The 12645-nt window shown below is 40.3% G+C and overlaps 1 pseudogene; it reads right to left on the bottom strand.

The window, feature by feature from the left end:
- Positions 1-10135: 10135 nt before the first annotated feature.
- Positions 10136-11224, bottom strand: LOC139702465 (atypical chemokine receptor 3-like; annotated as a pseudogene).
- Between the last annotated feature and the right edge of the window lie 1421 nt (positions 11225-12645).

Genomic DNA, 12645 nt, shown 5'->3' with positions numbered 1-12645 from the left:
GTGTTAATATGGGTCTTGTGTTTTAGGCAATCTAAATATTCTCCTTATATGGATACTTTCTTATGTTAAAATAGATGATAATTCTCTTCTCCATAGCTCTCCATGTTCCTTCCTCCTCCTGCCCTTTAATTGAAAGGGTGGGTGTCAATCATTAGTAAAAGAGCTAAGAATTAGTTTTCTTTTGAGGGAGATCTAAAAGGTTAATCAATTATTAGATTTCACTCACTCAACAAATGACTGGTTTTCTTTGTATACATTTCAGGCATCAGTGCATTTTGTGTGGGTGTCAGTTCTAGGCCCTTGTTAAATGGTGGATATGTCTCAATTCATTTCTCATCTGGTTGTTTGGTGGTAGTGGAAGTCAGCTAAGATGTTCTGGCTCTGAGTATTAACCAGTACCTCCTCTTCTCTTGAGAGTGAAAACAGTAATTAGAAAACCAAGGCACCACTGACCCATGGGATGATTCCTCTCTTTCCCACCCCAGTTTTGCTTCATCTCAATAGATGAAGGAAATGGGAGAATTCCTCCGATGTCAGGTGCTCCATCTGAGTGATGATTTTTCTAAGCAGTGTTTTCTTTCTTATTGTTTTTTGTTTTGCTTTTGGTTTGAGTTTAGGTTTGGGTTTTTTTTAGCAAAATTTCAGGGAGGGATTTAAATCTTGCTTATTAGAATTTGCAGTTTTTGTTTATAAAAAGATATTTCATATAAGAATATGTTAAATATTTTAAACCCAGGTGTAAACTCTAAATGAGTAAATACCTGTTTATTATATAGTTGGAAATATACTTCAGTTAGGAGCACATAATATATATATATATATATATATATATATATATATATATATATATATATATATATATATATATACATTCTAAATATTTATACATAAAATATTATATTTAGGATATATATCTACTGTGGTGTCTTTAATACATTATAGAAAAGAAAAAAAGTAAATCCTGAGAAAGTTTGCTTTTCTTTTCTATTAAACATATCAAAACAAGCCTCTTCCTTGAGATTTTCAGAAATATTTTAGTAACAAAGGAGATTTAAGGACATGGTGAACCTGGAGAATTATGTGGAAGAAAATTAACTATTTTTAATATAAGAATGAATCCATAGAAGGAAAATATTTTGATTGCCTAAAATGTAGTCTCTTTAAAAATAACAACAAAAAGATAATCAAAACTCATATTAATATAATGAAAAAATAAATCTGGAGTATCAGCATGTTTTATGTTTCCAAAGAGCTCTTCTGCATTAATGTTATATAATCTGTTTAGGACAGGAAATGGAGATGTGTTGAGGCATTTTACAATGATGGTCTTGGGGAAAGTACACATTGTATCCTAAACAATTAGCTTTTCATGTGATTCAGCTAACACATTCTTCACTTATTTATGTATTTCTTTATTTAGTTGTGATTGGAAAAAATACATTTCTTTTATTTATTTATTTTTATTTGTGCTGAGGATGGAACCCAGGGACTCACACGTGCTAGGTGAGCACTCTACCACTGAGCCACAACACCCTACTGCTAATACATTCTTAATGTTGAAAAATGAGTAGCAAAATTCCAAAGAGACACTCTTCAGGTGTTATTTCTTATTGTTTTGAAGATAATCTTCAGTTGAATTTTTCTCTGCTGCACTTATCACTCTAAAAATTAAAAACAAGATTAATGACTTTGAAGTTTGGAAAAAATTTCACTTTCAATTCTACTCAGTTGTTTTTATTTTTTCCCAATATTGGAATTCAAACCCAGGCCATGGGTATATGCTAGGCAAGCACTACTGAGTTTTGTCTCCAGCCCAATTTCTACTTTTCATAGGGAGGGTGATGTGGATTGAACCCAGGGGCTTTCAACCACTGAGTCACATCTACAGTACTATATGGTATTTTATTTAGAGATTCACTGAGTGGCTTAGCACATCACTTTTGCAGAGGCTGGCTTTGAACTCATGATCCTCAAGTCTCAGCCTTCAGAGCTGCTGGGATTGCAGGCGTGTGTCACTGCTCTCAGACCCAGGGTCCCTTTATGGGTAATAGTAGTGTAATTCAATGCCAAGGGAACTAAAAATACTCAAGTTATGCCATGGTTTTTGCATCATTTCTAGCTTTTATGTCAGTATACATACACTTATGACAGTATACATACATACACACACACACACACACACAAACACAGATGTATGTGTCCCTTTTTAACATTTAATTACATGATTTAGCTCCATCAGATTAAACACTTACTTTAATGTTGTATTCACTTTGTTAATGAAACCCTACTTCAATGATGATAATCCATGGCTACTTTCTTTGTTGCTTGTATTTGGTGGACTTCATTCTGATGTTGTGAACCTAGAATGTCTAACTTATGTCATTTTATTTCTCATGCAGGTAATTCTTTGGCTCCCAATGGTAATGTATATAATTTTTCAGATTCGGGTCACAGTGAAATTTCTTCATGATCCAGTCTTCTCAGCAATTCTTCTTTTGACTCTGTGCCAGTCTTGCTCTAGAGGCATCCTGTCAGCATTGTGGAAACAAACTTTGGTGTGGCAGGACAGAATGGTGGACCATGACTAAACCCCATCTACCCCTGAGGGTAGATGGCTTTCCTTAGCATTCTTTCACATCCCCTCTTCCAAGTCTCTGTTAAGAAGGAGTTCCATGTGGACTATTAAGTATGGGTGACAGTATGCTATAGACCTCTTCCTTGATGTAAGCTTGTATTTACATTTGATAAACAAAAGTTTAGACATTCGAGTTTTATGACATCTGCGGTCTTACCTGCAAATACCAAGACTGATTTAAATGGAAAAGTGTTTCTTTTTTTCCCTGCAAATTGTTTTGCTTCAAGTTGTGATAACAATTTAAGGTTTTCAAAGTGTGCACTTTTTATGTGAAAGATAAATGAATAATAAAACTGATTTTGGAATTGTTTTCAAAACTTCAAATTAGTGACATATGACTACACTATTTCCCTAGAGTCTTGAAACTTTTACAAACACCCCTTCCCAAACACGCCAGAATGTGCACATATTCACACATAAACATTCACAGAATTTTTATCACTCTCAGTAAATACCTTTAATTTCTATTTGGGTAAATGTGAAAGAATTAAATTAAAATATTGATTGCAAATGTATTCACACTTGTACTGGAATAGAAATCTCTATTTGGGGTAATCTGAGAGGACTATGGAAGAGTGGAGAGTTGGGAATTCGAAGCAAAGTCCTCTCAGAAAACTTATGAATCTCCATTTTCCTCCTAACTGGACCCTTCCCATGCACATTTAAATGTGTCCCAGAAGCTCCCATTAAGACACACCACCATGGATCCCATGTCTCCTCCTTGCATCTTTCCTATCTCATCTTCCTTCCAGAGCTACGTATGCTGGCCCTCTCCTTTTATTCTCTCTCCCTCCCTTTCAGGTATCTCTGAACTGGCTTCCACACCATCATTACATCTGTAGTATTAATGTCTCCAGGCCTCACTCCACTATGTCCTTTGACTATTTTGGAATTCTTCCTTAATTCATTGAGCTGCATGTACAATGTTGAGTATTTCCTCCTTTGGAAAACATTGTCTTCCACCACTGGTTTTTCTCCTGCTACTCTGGCCCCTCCTTCTCAGCCATATCTTCTGGCACAATCTCTAACACTTAGGCCTTGGTTTCTGGAGTTTTTGTCTTGACTTTGCTCCTTTTCACTATATACTCTTTTCCTAGGAAATCACACCCAAGCCTTATTATCATCATCATATAAAACTCAAAAATCATATCTCCACACCAGATACTATAAAGTATCAGTCAAGATATCCAACTACCTATTTAGCACTGATCTTAGCTTTTACCCCTGGTCCTTGTCCAACAGTCCCCACCTCAGTGAATGGTATCACAAACCTTCCACACCCAGAAGCCTTGAAATGATTCATGTCATTTCTTACATGACACCCCATATTCACTTATAACCCATTCCTGTCCATTTTGCCTACAAAATATTCCAAATAACCTTTATCTTTAACTCACCATTGCTCTCCAAACATGTGATACATTCCCAGATACACACTAATCTTTTCAAGGCAAAGATGACCAAGCTTGCTTAAACATTTCTGGCTTACAAGTCATGCAAATCTATCCTGTGCCTGCTTCTTATGTGTTCCATTACTTCCCCCGTCAGCTAGAAAGATCCTGATCTTTACATCCTTGGACTTTCTGTTCCCCTTCCCATAGGCTCTTTAGGTAATTCCTGACCCATAGTATATAAGCTTCATAGGGCAGGGGCCTTATGCTTTTTACTGGTCGCTATAATGCCTAGCACAGTGTCTGCTATTAAGTGCCTTAAAAATCTTTCAATATATGAATATCTATGTTTGCTCTACTGGCTGAACACTTACTTGGAAATATATGCTAGGCAGTTGGAAATGCAAGACATAAAAGTTAGACATAGAAATGAGATTTGGGAACCATCCTCATATAACTCATAATCTGAGGAATGGGAAAATGAACATGAACCACCAGGGAAATTATGTAATACGAAAAGGAGAAATTAAAAAAATGGACTCTGAGGAAGATTCTCTTTGAAAACATAGCTAGAAAGGCCAGAAAAGTAACTGTTATGTACTTAAAAGGCAAACTAACAGTTGAGAATGAAATTTCTCATAAAGGAAAGTTTGACACTGGGTTACACACTATAATGAGACATAGAATATGAGCAATGCAGTATTGAACTTGGGAAGGAGATTATCATTTATTAAGGGGACTGTGGACTAAGTAAAGAATATCAATGAAAAGTACCCCATGGAAATTCTGGTTAAAGGATATTAGAAGAATAAATAACTGATGAATGTGTCACACAAACATGCACATATTCTGTTTAAAGTTATATGCCATCCTAGTTCTTTATTATACAGTTAAACTTCATTATTGCTCTCATTTTTTTTCAGAAGAACTCTAATAAACACAACTTCCTTTTATGAATAGCATATGTAGTGCATCTTTTAGGGTAAGAACCAAGCTCTTATAGCAATGAATCCAATAGTACAATGACTTAAAGAACAAATATATTCTTTGTATTATTGAATAACAGTGTGATCAGGCCAGTTTGGGGTGATTTGTGGACATTCTTGGTTTTCTTTGTATTTTTTGTTCCCTAATCTCTTTGACCACTGTTGATATCTGCTCAGACAAAGCTGCATTAAGCTTCAGACTAGGTTCCAGAAAACATGAAAGGAACCAGAAGATAGATGAGGTGCTGACCCAAAATGGTCCATTTTTCCTTGCAAGAATATTTACATGGTAAGGAAGGCAGGGGACGTGGTTCAACAGGCCAGCCATGAGCAACATCATACCTGTATTACCATCAGACAAATACATAGAGCTAATCCTTGTCTCTGTGTTATGATCAAGCCTTTTGCACTTTCACCATTCCCTGCCTCTGGCTGATCCCTTCACTCATCAAGTCTCTGTACATCCCTACGTCTAGAACAGTCACCCTCCATGGCACCTGATACTGGATCAGACTCTTACCTCACACCCAATTTTGGGTGGAAATATATAAACTGTTGACAGCATTGTGATGGAAAAGCAGCCCTCTGAAGTCTATACCCTAAGGGACTAGAGAGGGAAAGGCATAAGTTACAGGGAAAGAAGTCATTACCCAGTACAAAAGAAGATCAATATCTGAGGTAACACCAGGGAAGCAAAGACAGTATATGTCAGGTATAATAGGCACAAGGAGGAAGGCTTCAAAAAACGGTGTGCATTCCAATACAAGAAATGAATAGGAAGGAAAGTAAAGGAGAATGGAGCTCATTGGTAAAGGTATATGTGTGATTTCTTTGTGTGTGTGTTTGTGTGTGTGTGTGTCATAAAAAATGATGTGCAGTGTTCCTTGGAAAATTACTATTACAACATGACATAGTAAACTGTATGAAGTTCCTTGGTTCCGTTGTAATTTTAATACTTCCTTCAGCAGAAAAATTTCTATATGCATTGACCATGATAACTTCTAGTGTCTCTTAAGTATTGGTTCATTCCAATTACTCCCTAAATGACTAAATATGCCCTGGCTGAAGAGGGCCACATCTGTATTTGCAGATCTTTGGGATGCTGAGGCAGGCTGATGTCATTTTCCCATGTAGCCAGGGAATATATAGACATCCTGTCTCCAAACATGAAAAGGCTTGGGATGTGATGTAATTGCTGTTGTTATTGCCAAGAACACACATGTCCCTGTGTACAACTACCAGAACCACAAAACAATCAGAAAGTTTCAAACAACATAAATATTCACCTGCAATTAAACATAATTTACAGGTTAATTTTGAAAATAAAATTCTATCCATAAACTCACACACACACACACACACACACACACACGTACACCTCAATAACTTTAATTGTGTATACATCTCTATATGCATTTATACATTCCAGATACAAATCCTATGTCAGGTATGACCTTTCTAAATATTTTTCCAATTCAGTTGCTCATCTTTTTTCCTCTTAGCAGAGTCTTTTTTCCCAAAAAATCTAATTAAATATAATATAGAACTAAATAATGCAATCAATAATTTAGAATTGACAGATATTACACACACACACACACACACACACACACACACACACATATATATATATATATATATATATATATATATATATATATAATATTTCATCCATAAATGAGCAAATATACTTTTTTCTCCACAACAAGGCTCATTTTCTAAAATAGATCATATCTTACACAACAAAGGAAGTACTAATAAATACAAAATAACAGATAATACTCTGCATTCTGTCAGATCACAATGGAATGAAATTAGAAATCAATGAAAATATCTAACAAATTGAGACTAAATAATACACTATTGATTGATGAATGGACAGTTGAAGAAATCAAGGGTGAAATAAAAAAAAAATTCTTAGAGGTAAATGGGAACACTTATACAACATATCAAAATCTCTGACACTACATCTCAAAGCCCTAGAAAAAGAACAAATCAACACCAAAAGCAGTAAAGACAGGAAATAAATAAAATCAGAGCTGAAACCAATGAAATTCAAACAAAAGAAACAAGTGAAATGAATGACAAGACAAAAAGATGTTCTTTGAAAAATAAAATAGATAAACCTCTGCCCATGCTAATGAAGGGAAAATGAGAAAAAAGTCAGGTTACTAAAACACAAGATGAAGAAGGAAATATCACTACCACAGTCCCAGGTGCCTCTCCTCGTGTTCCAGTGATGAGTCTGCAGTGTCTGGTAAGCTCATGGTCCTAAGCACATGATGAGGTTCTCATGTGCCCAGGAGTCCATGTGTATCTGATTTAATTTAGTGAATGCAGGGGGAGTAATTTTTTACTAACTTGATTCACTTATGTATCTATTTGTGCCTTATTCTGCTGCTGCACAGCTGGGTCATTCCCTTTTTTCTTATTTCTTTGTATGTGGTTCTGGGGATTGAACCTCGAAGCATGGCATGTTTCCACTGAGCTACATGTCAGAGTTTTATTTTCTATTTTGAGACAGGAACTCACTAAGTTGCCTAGGCTGGCCTGAAACCAATGATCCTCCTGCCTCAGCTTCCTGTGAGGCCAGGATTACAGACATGCACCATTGTGCCCAGTTGGGTTAATTCTTTCCAGTAAGTTCTGTAAACCCAGCATCTGGTGGTTATCTACTTGGTCTGTCAAGGCATGAGTCATTCTACCTCATCACTTGCACTCAGAAGTGTGTAGCCCATGGAAATCTGCTGCTTTATAAAAGATGGTAGCTCAGGTCTGGGCAGTGCTCTTCTGCATAGTGTGGAATGGCTTGGAGCCAGCACAGCCTGCTCTCCACAAACCTCCTAACTGCTCTGCACCTCAGAGTGGGTGTAAGCTACTGAGTGGTCACCCGGCTCTACAGAGTGGTAAGAAAGTAGTCCATGGTCCCACTCAGCAAGGGCAATAGGAGTCAGTAAGTTGGGTGGCACTGGAGACGTCTGTGAATGGATAAGGGACCCCACCTGAAACCAGCACTATGCATCTATATGCCTGAACTCCTGGGCTAGGAGGGGTCCACAATGAGTGGGAGGGGCCTGAACACTCAACTTAGGTTCAGCTTTTCTGTTCTCCATTCTCCTCCTCAATTCACTGGTTGGGAGTTTTGTTTGAACTTGACCTCTAGAAACCTCAGGGCAAACATGGCCCCATTTTCATGGTAATAAGTGTTTATCATGTCATGATTTTCCCCAAGTTTGTGTGCTCCTTGTGTTATTTTTCCTTTCTCTTGCATTTTAACTTATTGATCTGCTATTATTACAGCATTCATGACAGTGTGCATGCACCTGTGGACATGTGTCAAGCGTATTGGAGTCAGCATGCCACACTGCCTGGCCTCGGAACTCAGTCTGTGCAGCCTTTGCAAGTGGTGCTATCTGTAGCCCCCAGGGACCCCTGGGCTGTGAGTCTGGGTGAGCCCATATGTTCAGGGACTTTCCAAAGGGCAGTAGCCCCTGGATCTCAAGAAGACCCACCTGTGGATGGCCTCACCTGGGCTAATGTGGGAAGGACACTTCCCTGAGCTTCCACCTAAGAGTCAGGTCTGTAGAAGTCTGTGGCTCCTGTGGCTCTGAGAGTGTTCCTCCAAGGAGTCTTCCCAGTGAAGGTTCATGTGGAAATGCAGAAGCCAGAGTTTGGTTACTGCCTCAAGCACAGTCAGTAGCCTTCCCTTAGTTACAGGCTCACTTTCTGCAGTTCAGTTACTTGCAGCCCCAAAAAATGCTAAATGGGATACTCTAGAAGTACATAATTCCTAAGTTTTAAATAACTTTTATTACAGAAAATTATATAGTCATTCTAATTTTCATAATTGTTGATCTCTGTGTCTACTTTATAAATTAAACTGTACGGTAGATGTGTATGTCTAGGAGAATGCGTAGTAAATACACAAAATACACATAATGAGTCAGGTACTTTCCAGGTTTCAGGGGATCTTGAGACATATCTGGTGCAGATGACAGGGGACAAATGTAATTAATTGGTCTATGGTAAGTAGAAAATATGCATTTCCTGTGCAGCTTTTTCTTAGGTCTGCTAAGAATGTGAAAGCAGCACTGCCTTCAACCCTCAGCAGGGATTGCGTGAGGGGATGTCACACTGGTGCTGGGAGCAGAGGAGCCCTGGCCGATCCAGGCTCACATTTCCTGCATTTGCACCTCCAGACATCTCACTGCCCACCACCTCCCTCCCCAACACCACCTGAAGAGCTTCTAAAACACACTCAGCACTTTGAATGCTGTGCCTTCCTTGCCACTCACCCACACTAACCCTCCAGTTTGCTCTGTGGCAGTTCTCTTTATTCTTGCTCAGCTTGACTGTGTGTGCCAGGTGTGTCCACATAGCTACATCATGAATGCTACCTCAATGCTGGGCACACTTTCACACTTTTAGGAATGAACTTTTAGGAAACAAAGTTCTTTATTAAAGAAATAACTTACAGATGAAGAGAACTCTGTTCATTGTATGCACAGGTTTGTAGCCTGTAACAGTCTTCTTTTGTTTTAAATGTAACTCTGCAAAACTATTAATGTCCCAAAGAGCATTATGAAGCCATTTTTGTTCCATACCCAGTGCAAATACAACCCACCACAGAGATATAAAACTTTTATAAAGAACACATTTCAGTGAAGAATGGTATACATTTATATATATGTATATACATGTATATAAATACATAACTTTAAATTAGTTAAAAATGACACCCTTAGTAAAATTAAAGTCAAACTAATCTTAAAACTACAGCAATCTGAGTATGTCAGGATTATACTTCCCATGCAATATTTAAAATACATTTAACTTTCCAATACTTTTTATGCAGTATGCCAATAGTGAGAAAATGAAGACTTAAATACAATTCAACATATAAAAATTTCAGGAAGAGCAGAAGGTTCTATTGTATAGATGTCCAGTCAAGCGTTTCCTGAAGCTGACTTTGACACACAGCACTGGACAGAGAGTAAGATGCACAATATCACGCCTTCTCCTCTTCATGTCACTTGGGCATCAAGACCCAAAGCTCCCTTGCTCTCTTATGAAGACCATAAGCCATGTTCACAAGCTCCATGACGTGGCCTCTGCACAGCAGGTCATTTGGAGTTTTGCTCCAGCACCAACTACTCTGTCTCTGACACTCTGGAGGTGTTGGTGAGCTGGGTGAGGCCTGTTTGGGCAGAATACTGGAAGGTGAAGGCCTTCATCAGCTTGTACCTGTACTTGTGGTTGATGAAGCTCTAGAGCACAGTATTGATGCAGCAGTGCACCAGGGACAGGCACTGTGTGACATGTAGTGCTGTGAAGAGCGTGTTCTCCAGCTGGCAGGTGAAGGGGAGGTAGTGCAGGATGGAGAAGATGTCCAGCAGCACTGCCACGTGGTAGGGGAGCCAGCACACAAGGAAGACCACCACAGAGGAAAAGATGATCTTCCGGATACTCTGATTCTCCTGATCACCAGAGGCTGAGATGGCCCTGGAGAGCAGGAAGTAGAAGACAGTGATGATGGAGAAGGGGACAATGAAGCCCAAGACAACAGAGACAAGCTCCATGCCGATCAGCCACTCCTTGATGCTGTGCTCAGGGTAGAATGACCAGCAGTAGGTCTCATTGTTGGAAGCAGACACCAAGGTCTTCAGGTAGTAGGTGTCGGGCAGAGACATGCACAAGGCCAGCAGCCACACCAGAATGCACATGATGTGGCGCACCATCTTCTTCCTGTGGCTGGAGGTGCTGGTGAAGTAGGTGATGGAGAGGTAGTGGTCGATGCTCATGCACGTGAGGAAGAAGATGCTGCCAAAGAGGTTGACAGAGAAGATGAGGTGCGTGACCTTGCAGTTAAGCTCGCCCATGTGCCACTGGTTGTCCTGCACCAGGCTCATCACCCAGATGGGGATGGTGATGACCACCCACAGGTCCGTGATGGCAAGGTTCAAGATGTAGCAGTGGGTGTCATAGCCTGTGGTCTTGGCCTGGATGTTCACCCAGACCACCGCAGAGTTGGCAATCATGCCAATCATGAAGATGAAAATGTAAATGAAGGAAAGTGTGTAGAGCGGGATGCTTTTGTGGGGCATGGTGGGGCACTGCACTGTGTTGATCAGGATGCAGTTGCTGCTGTTGCATGGCCAGCTGATGTCAGAGAAGTTTCCTGGCTCTGTGTAGTCAAAGAGATGCAGATCCATGGTAGGGGGAGTGGGAAGGACCTACAGCAACCCAGAGAGATAGGAGAGAGAAATCACTCATCAGGGAACCTCGACTTCCAGTCAAAACACTTTTCTGGGGTCCTAATAAGGCCCAGCAGTTTTGCCCAAGTTCTGAGGTGTCTCACAAAGAAAGGAGAAAAGAAATCAATCACATGAGAACTGTGTCACATAAACAAACAGCCAGAGACTCGTTGACACAGTGTCCAAAGACAGACACAATGTTGGTTTTCTATCTGTCATTGGCTGTCTTCTCCAGACACCATCAGTCTGGCTGTGCCCAGAATGTGAAATCAACATGGTACAGGGCCAAAGAAACATCAGGCTGCTGAGCCTGGCCACAGCAGTGCTGGAGGCCTGCTCCTTCTCAACAGGGAATCGTGATTCCCCCAAGAATGGCAGGTTGGTCTACCCCTGGAATGCTGAATTATAAGCATGCCACTTCAGTGTCTGCATGAGAGTATTTAAAATCCTCAACACAATTTGCATTTAAAACATGACTTAGCACTTATAACCTTTCTGGAAACCTCATGTGCAAACCTAGATAGTTAGCAACTTCACTTAACCCATGAGGCCACTTGGAGCTTGGCCAGCATGTGTGTGATGCCCCATAGCCCAAATGCACTCCAAAACCACAGGCTGGGGGCTGGCTGTGCCACATCAGATTTGGGCAACCAACAAGCTGCCTCAGGCCCTGGCCTTTGCATAGTTTTCCGTTTCTTTCTTTATTCAACTGCTTCAGGAACAATGTGTGTCTAGACCCAAAGCACAGAGGTCACTGCCTACTGCCTTTCTGGAGGGATGATGATCTGCCAGCTTCTACCTGCTACCCCAACCTTAGGCCAGCAAGCCCCATGGTCAGCTCCTCACAGCCAGCAAGGTCCATGGTCAGCTTCTCATAGCCAGCAAGGGTTCGGCCAAAGGTAGCCTCGGTTCTAGAGTGACTTTCCTCAGATTCTGTGAGAGCTGCCAGGAGCTATCCTTGAGTGTCCTTGTGTACCTTGATAGCCCTGAAGTCCTTCCAGGATGTGGTACCCCCTCAAAACTCACTGCATGCTGTGGGGAGTGATAGACAGGGACACCAGAGCTGACTTGTCCCCTCTATGTAGGTGGCAGTTCTGTCACTTGCCACAGGTGGTGACTAGCTAAAATTCAGGCTACCATGGGTTACTCAAAGTGACTCCGTGTTACACATAGCAACTTCTGCAGGATACAGGACAAGATTCAGTGTGTGCCAGGTGGCCTTGCCAACTGTTTCAGAAACCAAAGCAGGAACATTCCAATGTTGGAATTATGGCTCCTCCACCCAATAGTGTCCAACATAAGATGTATTGGTTATCCTGACTGTGTCTGCTGCTCTAGGACAGCTTCACCCACCTCAGCAATTACCTTAGGGACAAAGG

The sequence above is a fragment of the Marmota flaviventris genome, chromosome 17, assembly GCF_047511675.1.
Source record: "Marmota flaviventris isolate mMarFla1 chromosome 17, mMarFla1.hap1, whole genome shotgun sequence".
In the NCBI taxonomy this organism is placed as follows: domain Eukaryota; kingdom Metazoa; phylum Chordata; class Mammalia; order Rodentia; family Sciuridae; genus Marmota; species Marmota flaviventris.
The sequence above is the reverse complement of the archived record's forward strand: the minus strand, read 5'-3'. Positions and strand labels throughout refer to the sequence as shown.